Source organism: Cornus florida, unplaced genomic scaffold, assembly GCF_030987335.1.
Source record: "Cornus florida cultivar Cherokee Brave unplaced genomic scaffold, ASM3098733v1 CherokeeBrave_3.0.0_Hap2_Chr05, whole genome shotgun sequence".
In the NCBI taxonomy this organism is placed as follows: Eukaryota; Viridiplantae; Streptophyta; class Magnoliopsida; order Cornales; family Cornaceae; genus Cornus; species Cornus florida.
Genome location: NW_026775575.1, coordinates 35236955 through 35256691, shown reverse-complemented (window position 1 = coordinate 35256691; position 19737 = coordinate 35236955). Strand labels below are relative to the sequence as shown.

At 28.3% G+C, this 19737-nt stretch overlaps 1 pseudogene; it reads left to right on the top strand.

The window, feature by feature from the left end:
* Positions 1-546: 546 nt before the first annotated feature.
* On the top strand, positions 547-682 carry LOC132310537 (U2 spliceosomal RNA; annotated as a pseudogene).
* The last annotated feature ends 19055 nt before the right edge of the window (positions 683-19737 follow it).

The following is a 19737-nucleotide window of genomic DNA, read 5'->3' as shown; positions in this document are numbered from 1 at the left end:
CTTAAATGTATTCTGTGCTACAGTGTTGCTGGGCTACAAAAGTTAAAAATCCAAAAAATGGGTGGGCCCGCACGTCAGAAGCCTACAATCGCTAAGTGGGTTGCCAAAAAGGGCTACCCATTCCGCGACCCAAAACATGGGGTCCATTTTTTGGAGACTCTATTGGAGTAGTCCATAGCTACAAAAGGCCCAGAATCTCTAAATTTTGGGCTGTTGGAGTTGCTATGAATGTCGTTTAGAATTCAGGTTGCATTGCCCGTTAGGTATAATCCATTGTCAAACCGACACAATTTATATATCTATATTATTATTAAATGTGTAAAGTGTTTCAGTGTTTCAATATTTCAGTATTTATTTATTAATTGATATAAATTCTATAAAACTCAAAATTACCTAATATAAAATTAAAATTAAAATTAAAATTAATTCAAATTGACAAAATATAAAAAGAGTTTAATTCAAATTACAAAGTCCCACATTGGTTTAAAATAAAAATGATTACATGAAAGTCCCTTATAAAACTATGGAGTTAAAGAAATAATAATCACACCTTCTTGGCCTTTTGGCTAAGATCAAGTGTAGTACTAAATTTTTTTGGATCAGTCTTTTGGCTAACTTTTTTTTTGATTTTTTGGCTAAGATCAAGTGTTGTACTACTTTCTCAGCCTTTGTGCAATGAGTTTCAGTATTTATTTATTAATTGATATAAATTCTATAAAACTCAAAATTAGCTAATAAAATTCAAATTCAAATTAACAAAATTTAAACTAAGAAATACTGAAATTCAATAAAAGCAAATCTAAATAGAGAATGAAATATATAATTTATTTCAATAAATACATAACAATAATTCTACATCAAAATATATCAATAATTGAATTTCAATATTTTAATATATTAACTTAATTAAAGCAGAAAATGTATAACAATTAAAATAGTGACTTAATCAAATTAATTTGGAATTATGATTTTAATTATTGATTGCACTTAATTTGTATGATCATTACCAACAAATAATTTGTTTCATTATATTTATATTTCAGGTTTATCTTATTTTGAGAAAGAGTTTCTACCACATAAGAGTTTCTATCATACACTATTTTTAGAAATAGTTTCTATCACATATTATTATTAAACTTAATTTGTATGATCATTACCGAAAAATAATTTGTATCATCATATTTATATTTTGGAGAATATCATATTTTGAGAAAGAGTTTCTATCACATACCCTATTATTAAAATTATGACTTGCACGTACAAAAAATAAAAAATAAAAATAAAAATGAAAATAATGTCTTAATCAAATTAATTTAGAATTATGACATGATTTTAATTATTGATTGCACTTAATTTGTATCAAAAAATTAATTCGTATAATCAAATTCATATTTAGAGTTTATCATTTTTTTTTTTTTTAATATTCTTGGCTGTTCTGGATCTTTTTATTGAAAAATTTTAGATGTTTTAAAACTCTTAACAATTTTTAGAATTCTATTACTATTATCTTGACGATTTTTTAAAATTCTCCAACTATTAAACTTGTAATTATTCTAAAAAATTACCTAATATAAAATTAAAATTAATTTAAATTAACAAAATATAAAAAGAGTTTAATTCAAATTACAAAGTCCCACATTGGTTTTAAGTAAAAAGGATTACATGAAAGCCTTTTATAAAACTATAGAGCTAAAGAAATAATAATTACACATTTTCGGCCTTTTGGCTAAGAGATAAAGTGTAGTACTAAATTTTTTTGGGTCGGCCTTTTGGCTAACCTTTCTTGGTCTTTTGGCTAAGAGATCAAGTGTAGTACTACTTTCTCGACCTTTGTGCAAAGAGTTTCGGTATTTATTTATTAATTAATATAAATTCTATAAAACTCAAAATTGCCTAATAAAATTCAAAAAAAATCAAATTAACAAAATATAAAGTAAGAAATACTGAAATTCAATAAAAGTAAATCTATATAGAGAATGAAATATATAATTTATTTCAATAAATACATAACAATAATTCTACATCAAAATATATCAATAATTGAATTTCAATATTTCAATATATTAACTTAATTAAAGCAGAAAATGTATAACAATTAAAATAGTGACTTAATCTAATTAATTTGGAATTATGATTTTAATTATTGATTGCACTTAATTTGTATGATCATTACCAACAAATAATTTGTTTCATTATATTTATATTTTAGGTTTATCTTATTTTGAGAAAGAGTTTCTACCACATAAGAGTTTCTATCATGAGCTATTTTTAGAAATAGTTTCTATCACATATTATTATTAAACTTAATTTGTATGATCATTACCGAAAAATAATTTGTATCATCATATTTATATTTTGAGAATATCATATTTTGAGAAAGAGTTTTTATCACATACCCTATGATTAAAATTATGACTTGCACGTACAAAAAATAAAAAATAACAATGAAAATAATGTCTTAATCAAATTAATTTAGAATTATGACATGATTTTAATTATTGATTGCACTTAATTTGTATCAAAAAATTAATTCGTATAATCAAATTCATATTTAGAGTTTATCATTTTTTTTTTTAATATATATATTCTTGGCTGTTTTGGATCTTTTTATTGAAAAATTTTAGTTGTTTTAAAACTCTTAACAATTTTTAGAATTCTTTTACTATTAAAGTTCTTGACAATTTTTTAAAATTCTCCAACTATTAAACTTGTAATTATTCTATTTTAAAAGTCTTGGATTTCTAAAATTCTTCACACAATTAACTATTTTTTAAAATTAATACTCCGTATTATTTTGGGATGTCAATTAAACAATAAACTATTTTGTTTTACTCGGTTCCAGCGTGGTTTTATAATTGTAATTTATGCATTTTCTTTTTTTTGTCGTAATCGTAGCATTATAAATTTTGTTGATAGGAAAGAATCCAAGTTTTTCTTCCAAAATTTCCCTTGGTAATATTCTATAAAACTCAAAATTACCTAACTCAAAATTACCTAATATAAAATTAAAATTAATTCAAATAAAAAAATATAAAAAGAGTTTAATTCAAATTACAAAGTCCCACATTGGTTTTAAGTAAAAATGATTACATGAAAGACTCTTATAAAACTTTAGAGCTAAAGAAATAATAATCACACCTTCTTGGCCTTTTGGTTAAGATCAAGTGTAGTACTAAATTTTTTTGAGTTGGCCTTTTGGCTAATATCAAGTGTAGTACTTTCAGTATTTATTTATTAATTGATATAAATTCTATAAAACTCAAAATTACCTAATAAAATTCAAATTCAAATTCAAATTAATTCAAATTAACAAAATATAAAGTAAGAAATACTGAAATTCAATAAAAATAAATCTAAATAGAGAATGAAATATATAATTTATTTCAATAAATACATAACAATAATTCTACATCAAAATATATCAATAATTGAATTTCAATATTTCAATATATTAACTTAATTAAAGCAGAAAATGTATAACAATTAAAATAGTGAGTTAATCAAATTAATTTGGAATTATGATTTTAATTATTGATTGCACTTAATTTGTATGATCACTACCAACAACTAATTTGTTTCATTATATTTATATTTTGAGTTTATCTTATTTTGAGAAAGAGTTTCTACCACATAAGAGTTTCTATCACAAATTATTATTAAACTTAATTTGTATGATCATTACCAAAAAATAATTTGTATCATTATATTTATATTTTGAGAAAGAGTTTTTATCACATACCCTTTTATTAAAATTATGACTTCCACGTACAAAAAAATAAAAAATAACAATGAAAATAATGTCTTAATCAAATTAATTTAGAATTATGACATGATTTTAATTATTGATTGCACTTAATTTGTATCAAAAAAAAATTAATTCGTATAATCAAATTCATATTTAGAGTTTATCTTCTTCTTCTTCTTTTTATTTTTTATTTTTTATTTTTATATATTCTTGGCTGTTTTGGATCTTTTTATTGAAAATTTTTAGTTGTTTTAAAACTCTTAGCAATTTTTAGAATTCTTTTACTATTAAAGTTCTTGACGATTTTTTAAAATTCTCCAACTATAAAACTTGTAATTATTCTATTTTAAAAGTCTTGGATTTCTAAAATTCTTCACACAATTAACTATTTTTTAAAATTAATACTCCGTATTATTTTGGGATGTCAATTAAACAATAAACTATTTTGTTTTACTCGGTTCTAGTGTGGTTTTATAATTATAATTTATGCATTTTCTTTTTTTGTCGTAATCGTAGCATTATAAATTTTGTTGATAGGAAAGAATCCAAATTTTTCTTCCAAAATTTCCCTTGGTAAGTACTTCTCTGTCTCTCAATTTTATTTTATTTTTTATTTTTTTTTATTTTTGAGATTGCAATGAGGGTGACCACGTATTAAGAGTTTAATTCACAATAAAGAGTTTAATTATTCTATCCCACAATCAATAAAGAGTTTATAAAAAACTTTAACACAAATTACCTATTTATCTATTTATTATGACTTTTTTTTTAGGATAAAAATGTAATTAGATAAGAATTATTAATATAAAAAAATATTTAAATTATCATTTATTATGAGTTTATTAAAAAAAGAAAATATAATTAGACAAGGATATATTTAAATAAAATAAAATAATTTCTTTAAAACTCTATCACAAATTGCCTACTTTATTTTTAATAAAACTCTATTACATTATACAATGATATATTTAAATAATTTCTATAAAACTCTAACACAAATATAAAAGAATATTTATTAATTGATATAAAAAAGTTTTTAAAAGAGTTTCAATCAAACTCTAATACAAATTACCTATTTATCTATTTATTATGAGTTTTTTAATAAAGAAAAATCTAATTAGACAAGAAATATTAATATAAAAAATATTTATTATTTGATATAAAAACAAAATAATTTCTCTAAAACTCTATCACAAATTACTAATTATTATGAGTTTTCTAATAAAAGAAAATCTAATTAGACAAAGATATATTTAAATAAAATAAAATAGGTTATATAAAACTCAATTACAAATTACCTATTTTACTTTCAATAAAACTCTATCACATTAGACAAATATATATTTTAAGAATTTTTATAAAACTCCAAACTCTAACACAAATTACCTATTTATTTATTTATTATGAGTTTTTTATGGAAAAAAATGTAATTAGACAAGAATTATTAATATAAAAAAATATTTAAATTACCATTTATGATGAGTTTATTAATAAAAGAAAATCTAATTAGACAAGGATATATTTAAAAAAAATAAAATAATTTCTTTAAAACTCTACCACAAATTATCTATTTTATTTTTAATAAAACTCTATCACAGTATACAATAATATATTTAAAGAATTTTTATAAAACTCTAACACAAGTTATCTATTTATTATGAGTTTTTTAAGAAAAAAAATGTAATTAGACAGGAATTATTAATATAAAAAATATTTATTAATTGATATAAAAAGATTTTTTAAAAGAGTTTCAATCAAACTCTAACACAAATTACTTATTTATCTATTTAATATGAGTTTTTTAATAAAGGAAAATCTAATTAGATAATAATTATTAATATAAAAAATATTTATTATTAAACAAAATAATTTTTCTAAAACTCTACCACGAATTACCAATTATTATGAGTTTTTTAATAGAAGAAAATCTAATTAGACAAAGGCACATTTAAACAAAATAAAATAATTTATATAAAACTCAACCACAAATTACCTATTTTATTTTCAATAAAATTCTATCACATTTGACAATGATATATTTTAAGAGTTTTCTATAAAACTCTAATACAAATTATTTATTTATTTATTTATTATAAGTCTTTTAAGGAAAAAAAGTGTAATTAGACAAGAATTACAAATATAAAAAAATATTTTTTAATTTATATAAAAATAATTTTTAAAAGAGTTTCTATAAAGCTCTAACACAAATTACCTATTTATCTATTTTTTATGAGTTTTTAATAAAAGAAAATCTAATTAGATAAGAATTATTAATATAAAAAATATTTATTAATTGATATAAAAAATTAATAATTTTTCAAAAACTCTACCGCAAATTATCTTTTATTATGAGCTTTTTAATAAATGGAAATCTAATTAGAGAAAAATTATTAATATAAAAAAATATTTATTAATTAATTTAAAAAGATTTTTTAAAAGAGTTTCTATAAAACTCTAACACATATGACCTATTTATCGGTTTATTATGAGTTTTTTTAATAAAAGGAAATTTAATTTGACAATAATATATTTAAAGAAAGTAAAATAATTTCTATAAATTCAACACAAATTAGCTTTTTTATTCTCTATAAGACTATATCACATTAATTTATTTATTATGAGTTTTTTAATAAAATAAAATCTAATTAGACAATAATATAAAATCAATCACAATAAAATATTTATTAATTGATATAAAAAGAATAGTTATTTTTTATGGATAATTATCACAATATAACCAGCCCAGCCCATTCAGTATTTTAGTATTTATTTATTTATATAAAAAAATATTTAGTAATTGATATAAAACTAATTTTTATAAAAATAGTTTCTATAAAACGCAAAAATTACCTAATAAAATTAATCACAATAAAATATTTATTAATTGATTTGAAAAGAATAGTTATTTTTTATGGATAATTGTTACAATATAATTGACCCGGCCCAGTTATGATTATGTCATCATCCTATTAATCTAAGAAGCTCTGCAAAATAGTTTTCAGTATTTATTTATTTATATAAAAAAATATTTATTACTCGATATAAAAAGCGTTTTTATCTATACTATTATTAAATGTGTGCAAAGAATTTCAGTGTTCAGTATTTATTTATATAAAAAATATTTATTAATCGATATGAAAAAAGTTTTTATATATATATATATGTAAACTTTATAAAACTCTAAAATTTACCTAATAAAATTCAAACTAACCTATTTATCTATTTATTATTAAGAATTTTTTAAAGAAAATCTAATTAGATAAGAATTATTAATATAAAAAATATTTATTAATTGATATAAAAAATTAAATAATTTTTCTAAAACTCTACCACAAATTACCTTTAATTACGACTTTTTTAATAAAAGGAAATCTAATTAGACAAGACTAATTAATATAAAAAATACTCTATAAAACTCTACCACAAATTAGTTATTTTATTTTCTTTTAGTATTTCAGTATTTATTTATTAATATAAACAATATTTTTTAATTGAAATAAAATGAATTAAAATAAAATGAGTTAAAATCACTATTAAAACAACTAAAAAATAGGAAAAATAAATAATTATTTCATAAAATAATTTATCAAATAATAAAATAAGTTACAAAATATTGATCATGTGCATCGCACGTACCTTTTCCTAGTATATATATATATATATATATATATATATATATATATATATATATATTTGTACATGTCTATATTTATTTTGGTGTGAAAACAATTTGGTAACATTAATAAAATACATGCAGGTTCGAATTTCCATTTTATTTCGAAAATTAGATTTTTAGACATGAGTAAGATTGTGGTAGGATTTTGTGAAAATTCTCATTCTACTAAAATTTGACTTTTAATAAATCTAAAAAGAAACAAAAAATTCACATTCTCGTTCTACTTCTACTACTATATATATATTTATATTTTTATAGTCGGTTGTTCGTTCAAAATGTGTAAAGACCAGATCTTTTTATGCTTTGTGGCATGCCATTCTATCTCCATATATATATAGATGTAGGAATGCATATATATATATTATATATATAATGTCAATTTAGTGTTATACTGTATTATACTTTATTTAATCATGTGCATCGCATGTACACTTCGACTAATTTGTTAACAACAAGCTCAGTTATTATCTATTTCTCAATTTCGGAGGAAGTTTTCGATCATTGGGATTGCAAATGCAGGGGATGTATGCTCAATATCTTGGTGTGCCAGCTACTTTGGGTAGATCCAAAAGAGATGTGTTTCAGTTAGGAAAGGTTAACTTTTTTGGAAGGCGAAGTCTTTGTCTAATGGTGGGAAAGAAGTATTGCTTAAGGCAGTTTTGAGTGTTTTACTTACATATGTTAAGTCTTCTTTTAAGCTCCCCACTGCCTTGTGTCAAGAGTTGATGAAACCTATTCATTCCTGCAATTCATTGGGTCCATTGGGATTTTCTTTGTCGGAGTAAGAGCTCGGGTGGTCTTGGGTTTCGTGATCTGAAGGCTTTTAATTTAGCGCTTTAAGTTCAGAAGCAATGTTTGTCGTATCAGCTTCTTAAGGCTAAGTATTTTCCAGATTCGTCATTTTTGGATGCTTCTTTGGGATCGCATTCTTCTCGAGGCTGGCGTAGTATTTGGTCTTCTCAATTTTTATTGAAGCAGGGCTTAAGATCCTTGATTGGGTTCTTACGTTTGCAGAGACTTTCCCCACCCCAGACACTTGTTCTGTACTCTTATGTGGCGGAGTTGATTGATCCTGCTACATATTTATGGGAAGTGGATGTTTTATCTCAGCTCTTACCGTGCAGGAAATTCTCAATACAGTGCAGGAAATTCTCAAAATTCATAATTCATATAAGTCGTTGGGATAAACGAGATGTTGTTATTTGGGCTCCGGAGCAGTCGGGTAAATTTTCAGTGCTGTCTGCCTATAAATTGCCTATAAATTGGCTGGGATTCCTTTTCCTTCTAGTGCTTGGTCATCTATTTGGCGGTGTCGTACTCTTTCTAAAGTGCAACACTTTCTTTGGCAATGTTATCTTCATGTTTTGCCAATTCGTGTTGCTTTGTTGGCTCGCGGGTGTTCTGTCTCGCCTTTTTGTTCTCCCCCATCTGGAATTATCAAATGTAATTTTGATGCATCATTTTGTCGGAGGTCATTGTTGGGGGGTGGGAGAGCTATTTTCCGTGATTTTCGAGGTGTTGTGCTCCAAGCAGTTGTTTTTTGTCCGTTTTCTACTTCTTCTTCTTTGTAGGCGGAAGTTATGGTGTGTTAGCGTGTTATCTTTGTGCTTTTGCATTAGGTTTCTCTTCCTTATGGTTTGAATCGGATGCTAAAGTGGTCGTGGATGGGGTGTTGCGTGGTGAGTCTTGTCCAACTGAAATTGCTTCTTTATGTTATGACGATCTTCGGCGGTTTTCTTCTGCTACTTTGACCCACGTGCGTTGCCATGGTAATCGGGTGGCTCATGCTTTAGCTAGCTGCTCTTTCACGTCCTGGTCTTGGATCGGATTAGTTTTTGGCTTCACTTCCTCAATCCATTGTTCCTTTTGCTGTGGCGGATGCAGAGAGTTAGTGTTTTTGTGTTGCTTTGTTTTTCCTTTTCCTGTCTTGTTTGTCTTTGCCAAAAAAAAAAAAAAAAACAAAAACCCACCGAAAAGTAATTGAGCTATTCAGAGTTGAGAGACGTTGAGAGAAGATGGTCTAAAAAGTGAAGAGACTCCAGATCTAATAGCTTCGATCTGAAGCTATGAGGATGTCGTCAATCCTCATTGGTCACCGGCCAACAGAAAGATTTAAAGCGTGGCTCGTTCTCACCAAGTCCTCACTGGTAGTCTGAACCGTGAAGATTGAATTTAATATGTCTCTCAAAAAAGGGTATGTGCGTTAAGGATGGAGTTTCTCATTTCTACAATATTTTATTTTTATTTTGTGTATTGTTCAATAACCTATAAATTTGGGTAATTTTCCTATCATATGCAAATAAACTGTAGCGACTGAAACCAATTTAAAAATTATTCACTTATATAACTTATTTATTTAATTCAACAAAAGAAAATCAAATTAGAAAAGAAAATATTAAAAATAATAGTAATATAGTAGTAGAAAATAATGAAATTCAATAAATGAAAATCTAATTAGAGAATGAAATATATAATATTAAAAACTTTATCTATGTAATTCAATAAAAATAAATCTAATTAGAAGAGAAATAGTTATAATAATGACATAGCTGTAGAATATAAAGAAATCCAATAAAAGAAAATTTTATTAGGAGAAAACATATAATTTATTTCAATAAATAAATAAATAACAATAATTTTATATCAAAATATACCAATAAAATCCTAAACTAAGTTTTCTACATACAAATATTTTATTTTTATTTTTATTTTGTGTATTGTTCGATAACCAATAAATTTTGGTTATGTATTCTTCCATTTGCAAATGAACTTTAGTGGATAAGGACATAATAATAATAATAATAATAATAATAATAATAATATAATTCTAGAAAATACTAAAATTCAATAAATGGAAATCTAATAAGAGAAGAAAATATATACAATATTAAAAAAAAAAAATTAGTTGCTTAATTAAATAGAAGAAAATCTAATTAGAAGAGAAATACTAATAATAATAATGTAGTTGTAGAAAATAACGAAATTCAATAAAAGGAAAACAATTAGAGATGGAAACATATAATTTATTTCAATAAATAGACAACATCAATTCCATATCAAAATATACCAACAAAATCTTAAACTAAGAATTCTATATACAAAATTATTTTTATATTTAATTTTTTATAATTATTTTAAAATTTTAGAATATTATTATTTATACAAATAATATGTTTTTATAATATTATTTATATATAATGAATAATAATATAAAATTATTCATATATATATATACATTTTTTTTTCTACCACTCATGTGCATCGAACGTGTGTTTTACTAGTATCTATGTATATCATATATGTATTACTGATGGATTTGGATTCTCTTTAATATTTTCTAAGTTAAATATTTTCTAAGTTATTTTAAGTTGAATTTGCTACCTTTTAACACGTGACATTTAAAATTTATCTACTTTAAATCACGCCGACTAATTTAAAGAAAGTTTGAAAACTACATCGTTTTGAGATAAGAAAAATTTACTAAAGTTTAAAAACTGCACCCATTTGAATTAAGGAATATTTACCGTACTTTAATGACGTTTAACGTCGTTATCTCTCCTTCATATTTTTCAAAAAAAAAAGGTCCCCTCCCTCTCTCTTCTCTTTATTCCTATCTTAAACAAGTCGCAATGATCTCTATTTCTCTTTTAACCTAACCGACATTCTCTCTCATCTTTTCTATATATATATATATGGGGCTTTTGGTTGTACTTTTCAAATTCCATCAATATCCATATATATATATATATATTCTTTTCCAACCATTACGATTGCCGATAAAAGTTGCATGTTTTGCAATCACATTTTCATCCATTTTAATTCCATGGCAAAGAACATTCATTTTTGGCATGAAATATTCCCCCAATCGTGGAAATGAGCAAGAGGAGAGAGAGGGAAGATTTTTTTTTTTGGAAAAGATGAGGGAAAGATAATAGAGTATGGTGAATTTTTCTTAATTCGAAATAATGCAATTTTTAAACTTTGTTAAATTTTTCTTATCTCCAAATGGTACAATTTTCAAACTTTTTTAAATTGATTGATGTGGTTTAAAATTGAAATGGACGAATTAATAATCAATTATTTTTATTATGATCGGTGGCTAGCGAAATTAATTGTAGCCTTTGGTTATATATGCGTTAACCCCAAATATATATATATATATATATATATATATATATATATCCTAATATATCATATATTATATAACGTGATTTTGAAATAAATATTTTTCTTAAATTATTTATTCTCAGTCATAATTTTAGTATGAAAAGGGTAAAAGGAATTATATGAGGTATATAACTTTATTAACTTTTTTAGAAAAATACTCGTCTTAAGACTCTTTTTTAGGATTCATTTGCCTCTACAAAAGTAGGACTAACAAATAATTGGACTATATAGAGTTAGGGCTGCAACTTGGGCGGGTTAACCCAGCCCAGCCCAACCCCAACTCAGAAATTTTGAAATCTGAACATACAATTCACAAATCGGGTTCATGTTCGGGTTGGGTTTTGTCAAAACCCAAACATATTCGGGTTGGGCTCGGGTTCAACCCGAACCAACCCAAAACCCAAAATTAAATTTTTATTTTTATTTTCTCCTTTTTCTCTCGTCTCTTTCTTTCTCTTTCTCTCTCTACTGCCGTCCCAACATGAAAAAGGGACTCATCCAGTGATGTTGCTTCTTTCCGGTGATGGCGCCTACCTCCCCGCCGGAGATTTGGGTTTCCTCTCCCTTGCTCCGGTGATTTCGCTAGAGGACGGCCGTCTTAAAGATGATATCATCTGTTGGTTTAATCACAGCCATTGGTTGGATCTTGGCTTCATTGACTTCAGGCAGCTTGTTGTTGGTGGGTTCGATCTGTGTAGGGATGGGTGGTTTCGGAATGAGTTGGATCTGCCAGTAACACCATCTTGTACCTAATCTGTTCGGACTCCCTCCTCCGATCACCGTTGAACTGTTCGTCGACCAGTCTCTGCCACACTTATATTAATTCCACGGTGGAGGCCTCGCCGTGCGAGGCAGCTTCGATCCGATCTGTTGTACGTTTCGGGCGGGTTTCTTCGTCGGGTGGCTCTGTTGTACGTTTCAGGCGGGTTTCTTCGTCGGGTGGCGGCGGAGGAGGAGCTCTGCAGTTGGCATCACATTCTGGCAAGTGGTGGTGGTGATTTGGTGGGTTTTAAAACAAATAAATAAAATTAACACAAATCTGAAAATATATGGGTTTTGAACTTCTGATTCTTGCAGACAGATCTGAAAATATATGGGATTTGAACTGGATTTTGTAGTTTGCAGTTGCACAGAGAGAGAGAGAGTTGAGAATCAGTGCGATTGTGGAGGCTGAAATGATTTGCCCTAAAATTTTGTTGTTTTTTAATAATTATATAATCCAATATAAATATAATATATAGAAATTTCTGGAAAAAAAAATTATTATTTTTAAAAACTCAACCCGTTAACCAAACTCGACCGGCCCAAAAATATTCAGGCTGAATTTTATTATAACCCATGTTAAATATAATTCGGGCTGACCCAACCCAACCCGATTCGGGTTGAGGTTGGGTTGGGTTGGCCTGCCCAACTTGCAGCCTTATATAGAGTTGAGAGACGTTGTCTAAAATGTGAAGAGACTCCATATCTGATGTGAAGATACTACGACGCCGTCGATCTTCATTGGTCAACGACCGACGGAGATCTGAACCAAAAAGAGACAATATAGATTTAAAGGGAGAATCGTCGTCACTGGTAGTCTGGACTGTGAAAATTGGATTTAATATATCGGCGCTCTAAAAAAAACAGGAACGCGCGTGGAGGTTAGGGTTTCTCACTTCTATAATATTTTATTTTTATTTTGTGTATTCTTCGATAACCTTTAGATTTGGGTTATTTTCCTTCCACATGCAAATAAACTGTAGAGACTGAAGCCCAATTTTAAAATCATTTACTTATATAACTTATTTTATTTAATTCAATATATGAAAGAATATCTAATTAGAGAAGTAAATAATAATAATAATAATATAGTAGTAGAAAATATCGAATTTTAATATATGAAAATCTATTTAGAGAAGGAAATATATATACTAAAAAATTTATTTAGGTAATTCAATAGAAACAATTCTAATTAGAAGATAAATACTAATAATAAAAATAGAGTTGTAGAAAATAATAAATTCAATAAACGAAAATCTAATTAGAGTAGGAAAAATTAATTTATTTCAATAAATTCATAATAACAATTCTATATCAAAATATACCAATATAATCCTAAACTAAGAATTTTATAGACAAAATAATTTTTATATTTAATTTCTTATAATTTATTTAGAAAATTTAGAATATTAATAATATATATTTTTAATATAATGAATAGTAATACAAAATTATTCCTATATATATATATATGTATATTAATTGAAAAGAGTAAAAGGGGGATTATATGAGGTATAGAACTTTGTTGAAATTTTTGAAATGTATTCGTCTTAAGACTCGTTTTTAGGACTTATTTGTCTTTAGACTGCAAAAGTAGGACTAACATGTAATAACATGTAATTGACCTATTCAGAGACGAGAGATGTTGAGAGAAGAGGGTCTGAAAAGTGGAAGAGACTCCAGATCTAATATGAAGCTACGACGATGCCGTTGGTCTTCACTGGTCGTCGGTGAACGGATGTCTAAACTAAAAGGAGAGAATACATATTTAAAGCGCGATTCATCCTCATTGGTAGCTAGTCTGGACCGTGAAAAGTGAATCTCAGATAAGGGAATGTGCGTAGAGGTTTCTCATTTCTACAATATTTTATTTTTATTTTGTGTATTGTTGAATGACATTTTTTTTTCTTATTTGGGTTATTTTCCTGCCGTATACAAGTAAACTGTAGGCCCAATTTCAAAATCATTTATTTATTTATTTATTTATTTTATTTTATTTTTATTTGGGTTATTTTCCTATTGTATGTAAGTAAACTGTAGGCCCAATTTCACAATCATTTACTTATATAATGTTGGTCCCATCTTTGAATTGGGTTTGTCCTTTTAAATGTCAAAAAGTTGTCGTAGGTCCATTCTTGTGAGTTTCAAGTGGCTCTGGTATACTCACTACATTCCAGATGCCTGTAGGGGTGACATTGTCATTTTACATTCATAAGGTATCACTTGAGATAACTTGATGAAGCTATATTGTATTGACAGTGCTTATTATAGTCATACTAGGGTTTACAGGGGTTGGTTTAGAAAGTGACATTTGGCTACAGAGTTATTCAAGGGCAATTAAGTCTTTTTACATATGAATTCTATCATTATACACTTGTTTGGAATAGTGCATTGTATTGAATTGCTCATAAATGCATTTTGATCAAGTGTTCACAGCTGCAGCTACAAGAATGTGTGTATATTGACAATTGTCTGTCACAGGGGTATATTGATCATTACAATTGATGAACAAATGTGTGACACGTGTTCTGTAATCCTAGTGTGAGACAATGAGGCTTGTTATGCATTGCTAAGCGGTTAAGCCTGATATATATTGGTGTATACATATATATACAAACTGTCAAATAGCATGCTCACTAGTGGACAAAATAGTGAGCTGTGCAAGGGGCATTGTGGTCTTTTTGTTGAGGGAATGTCAGAACACTCCTTGGCCAATCATTGGTAGATGGTGCTATGTGTATTTCCTTATTAGGGTAGGAATTTGAGCTCAAGGTTCTCTATATATATGTTGTTATAGAAAGTGAGCCTCTTGAGGCCTTATTAAGCACCCTTGTGAGCATCCTTGTGAGCTATATTGACATACACTCGAGACACCAAGAATAATGACCTTGTGATGCAGCAGTGGGTGGGGTGATTCGAAAACATAATTTAAGTAAATAAGAAAGAGGTTAAGAAAAAGATTGAGAGAGAAATAGAATAAGAATAATAGGGGGAAAAATCAGAATGAGAGAGAGGAGAAAAATCCCAGAGGGAGAAATCAGAATTAAGGGAGGAGAAACGCAATAATTTCTGAATAATAATCAATAATCAATCGTCAAAGCTATCTTTCATAATGTCTAAACCAACATATAAATAGGTATTAAAGAAAAACCCTAAAATTTCTATTACCATAAATAAAACTTCAAAATTCAATAATAATTATAAAAGCAAAAGCCCTCATTCTATGCTTCTTTCCCACGACTCCAGTAGTAGGTATGGGCCATATGGACTCCAAGCTCTCAGGCAAGGCCCGATTCTCTATCATTCGCTCCCGGTTGAGTAAAACACTCATTCGGAGAGTAAATGCAAATGTATATCTTCAAAAAGTAATAGTCAACATAATAAAGTTGTTTCGCTACAATCCATGTAAAATCTAAAGTTGGAAGGTAATTATAGACATCCCAAATATGATCAATCCAATCCATATATTGTAGCGGAGAAGATGGAAGTGCCAGATGCTAAGAAAGATGGAATGTCTGTAGGAACATATGTCAGCAAAATAGGAGGCTCAATGGTGCCTTGGTTAGGTAACAAATACTCCACATCAAAAATTGAACTAGTATTCATATCCAAAGACCAGTTAAAGAAATATGCATTACGTCCTGATTTTTGAATGATGTGGAAAAGTCTATCAATTTTGACATGTTTCATCTAGAAAGAGTTTTTATGATAAGGTGCAGGTAGTCATAAATTATAACATAATCTCCTTCATTAAATTCATGATTCCTATTATGAGCATATACAGTAAGTTTATAATTCTTTTTACTTAATACACTTTCTTGTCACATATTGGCATGAAAATTATGAACAAGCTGAATAAAGGAATCAAGAAACTCAATTGAATACTTATATGGAGGTGAAGGAACATGATTAATGGACTGGCACGGAAATGAATTATAGACAATTTTGAAAGAATAATTGCTAGTAAATTGATTTGTTAAACTTGTATAAGCAAATTCTATTACGGGAAAGAACAACCTCCAAGTGTTTAAATGCAAGTTAGTAAGAAAACTAACCAACTTTCCCAGACCTTGTTTCACAACCTCAATTTTCTTATGAGTTAGAGGATAAATGATCGGTTGGTCAATCATACATCAACCTTCGCAATAGCACGAATCATTGTAAAATAGGGCTATTGGTCGGGGAAGTCGAACCACTGGGACTGCGCTAGTCTAAGGCAACCTAAATGTCTAGAATCATTCTTAGAATGATAAGGGGTAATAAGGGTTTGTTTGTTTGTCACTAAACTAGAAATGTAAAGCTGCATAAACTAGTAGATTGCGAGGAATGTAAAGAAGTGAGATACAAGTAGAAAAGACTAGGGAGATGAATCCACTACCTACTCTATTAACATGCTAGTATGTGGTTAACTTGGGAAACAAATTAGATATATGGCAATGATATGTAGCAATACAAAATTACTATACTATCTCCAAGAATTTCATAGAATCAAGATTTAAGCATAATCCCTCAAAGTTATACATGCTTGACTACCTAAATGAAATTGTAGCTTCACATATTCACTAAGCTAGGGACTATCAAACCCTTCAATAACTATGGTGATAACACATGGAGCTAAGAATCAAGAATAAATCCATCAAAGGGGGACCCTAAGCTATGGATTAACAAGATTCTCAAATACATGCCAATAAAAACACTTTCACAATCTTGTTTCCATTGTCACTATGGAAATGAAAGCAATACAATCATGAGAACATACACTCTAAGAGAAGATAATATATTCAACATGATCATTTATAAGAGTTTATGTTCATTATATCAAATACAAGTTCTAGACCATGAAAGTGCCATATATATATATATTTCCCAAGATTAAACCAAAACTAAGACATGCTTACAAAGTAGGGCTTCATCACCTCCCTAGATAGGGAGTTAGTTACCCATTGCCAAGCTAGAAGAAGGAAGAAGCTCCATCTTCATGGCCATTTTTGTGCAACCTTCTTGGAGCTTGAAGAACCCCTCCTTTTCTTGCTCTCTTCTCTCTCCTCTATCTTGCAAAAATGTAGCTTAATGATTTTGTGTGGCCTTGCTTCCCTTTATTAGATATCTTATCCACTTCAAGAGGCTACCAACCAACATCTCCAACCACTTCATTAAACCAAGGTGCAAGTGGGCTGAAATGAGCCATTTCCGAAGGGCATTCTGCCCAAAATTCGAGCACTCGAAGCAAGGCCTCGAGCACTCGAATTTAGTGTAAAAAGCTCCATGCTTCACTTGCTCCGCCCAAACCTACTTTGATGAAATGGCCATAACTTTGCGCTCCGAACTCCGAATGACAAACTGTTTGAAGATTTGGAGAGCTAATTCAGAGCTTTAAATACTTCATGTTTTGGTGGAGATCCAATTCTCAAGGATGGTTATTCGAAAATGAAGATCAAAGCAGAATTTCATTGCTGCCAGGCAGTTCTGCGTACCTCTGGTAACAAGGCCATAACTCTCTGCTCCGAGCTCCGAATGACAAACCGTTTGAAGATTTAGAAAGCTAATTCAGAGCTCTAAATATGCCATTTTATAATGGAAGTCCAGTTCTTGAGTTTGCAAGGTCAAAATGGCGAGCAAAGTCCTGACTCCACTGCTGCCAGGAATTCAGCCTTGTGCCTTTTGATGGTCTAAAATCCACAAAGTCTTATTTGTACTCCTTTTTGGCAAAAGGACCTGAAAATATATACAAACACACAAATGGGGATAATCTACATAAAATAAGCAAACAATGGACTTAAAGAATGCAATTAAGGGCGCTTGAATATGTAATATTCGGCGCTTATCACACCCCCAAGCTTACATTTTGCTAGTCCCTTAGCAAAACTAGAATGAAAAACTTAATGAAAAGACAACCATGGGCATGCTACTACAAAAATATTATCCATGGTAAAATGAGATATATACATAGCTCAAAAATAACTTGAAACAGAAAAAGAGCTGGAGATGGGGTCATTGGGAAGACTACCTTGCAAATATGAAGCATTGATACTAAACACATTTCAACATGCATGCATCAACATCATAGTCCATATAAATAATTCAATTGTCATCTCTTAAATGGAAATAACTCAAACTTCAGTGAAAGTGAATTGAATTCTCAACATGCGGCTTTTACTTTCTTTTCCAATTTCAAGGCACAAATTTTCAAATCAATGAATTCCCCTTTACATGAAGTCCCTAAGGCATGATTTTATTTTCAAGACAACTTTTGTTGCCTTTTAACAATTTATTGTAACTCATAAGCGAAACATAGAATGGTTGTGCAATGCTGAAGTCTCTTAAGCTTTCTAACCAACCTATGTAGCAAGCGTTAGGCCAACAGCTCCCAAACCAGATAGCTTTAGGTTGTTAAGTGTAGAGACACTTCAAAGGGCTTAATAGCTCAAGTTGGAAAGGCTACGAACTCCAGCAAACCATGCTTATTACAAGTTTTTTTTTGAATGACCGTGCAATGTTTAAGTCCTTTAAGCTTTCTAGCCAACCCTTGTAGTAAGCGTTAGCCCAACAACTCCCAAACCAGACGGCTTTAGGGTGCTAAGTGTAGAGACACTCCTAGGGCTTAATAGCTCGAGTTGGAAAGGTTACGAACGTCAACTGGTCATTTTTTTTCTTTCTTTCTCAGTTTTTTTTAGACAACTTAAATCATGCCAAAGATATTCATCTATCAGGTTCATCAAATCAAATTAACTAGGCCAAGGTCAAGGTCAATCAAGTTGCATGCCTCATAGTTAAGTTTCCAATGTGCATCTGTGCATTGTGAAGCTTAAAAGAGTGTCAAATCCAGCGAGAATCTAATTGAGACATTTATATAGACTGATTTGAATCCACATGATCATTTCAACTCAAATTTTTCTTTATTTTCAAAAATGTCAATTACTTATATACACAAGGTATTAAACATATGCTTCATCCCCGACAAGTTCAAATCATACTATCATTGCTTAGCAAAAATGTGAAACCAAAAATGTCCTATTGCACCCCCAAACTTGAATGTCACATTGTCCTCAATGTGTGAAGACAAGTGAAACAAAATAAGAGCAAAGAAGGTAAAAGAACAATATTACCAAGTAGAGTGACGAATGCAAAAATATCCATCGATGTAAATGCGCAAACGAGTCCCCCAAACTTGGACAGGAAGACCTGTCAAAACATAACTACTATACACAAGTAAAAGCATAGGCTTTTAAGAAAAGTCAAAACAGAAATAAAAACAGTCACATGAATTATATGGCAAGATAAAAATCTAAACAAAACCTAAAAATTTATGTATTTATTTATTTATTTAGTATTATTATTATTATGTATATATATATATATATAGGAATATTATTATTATTATTATTTA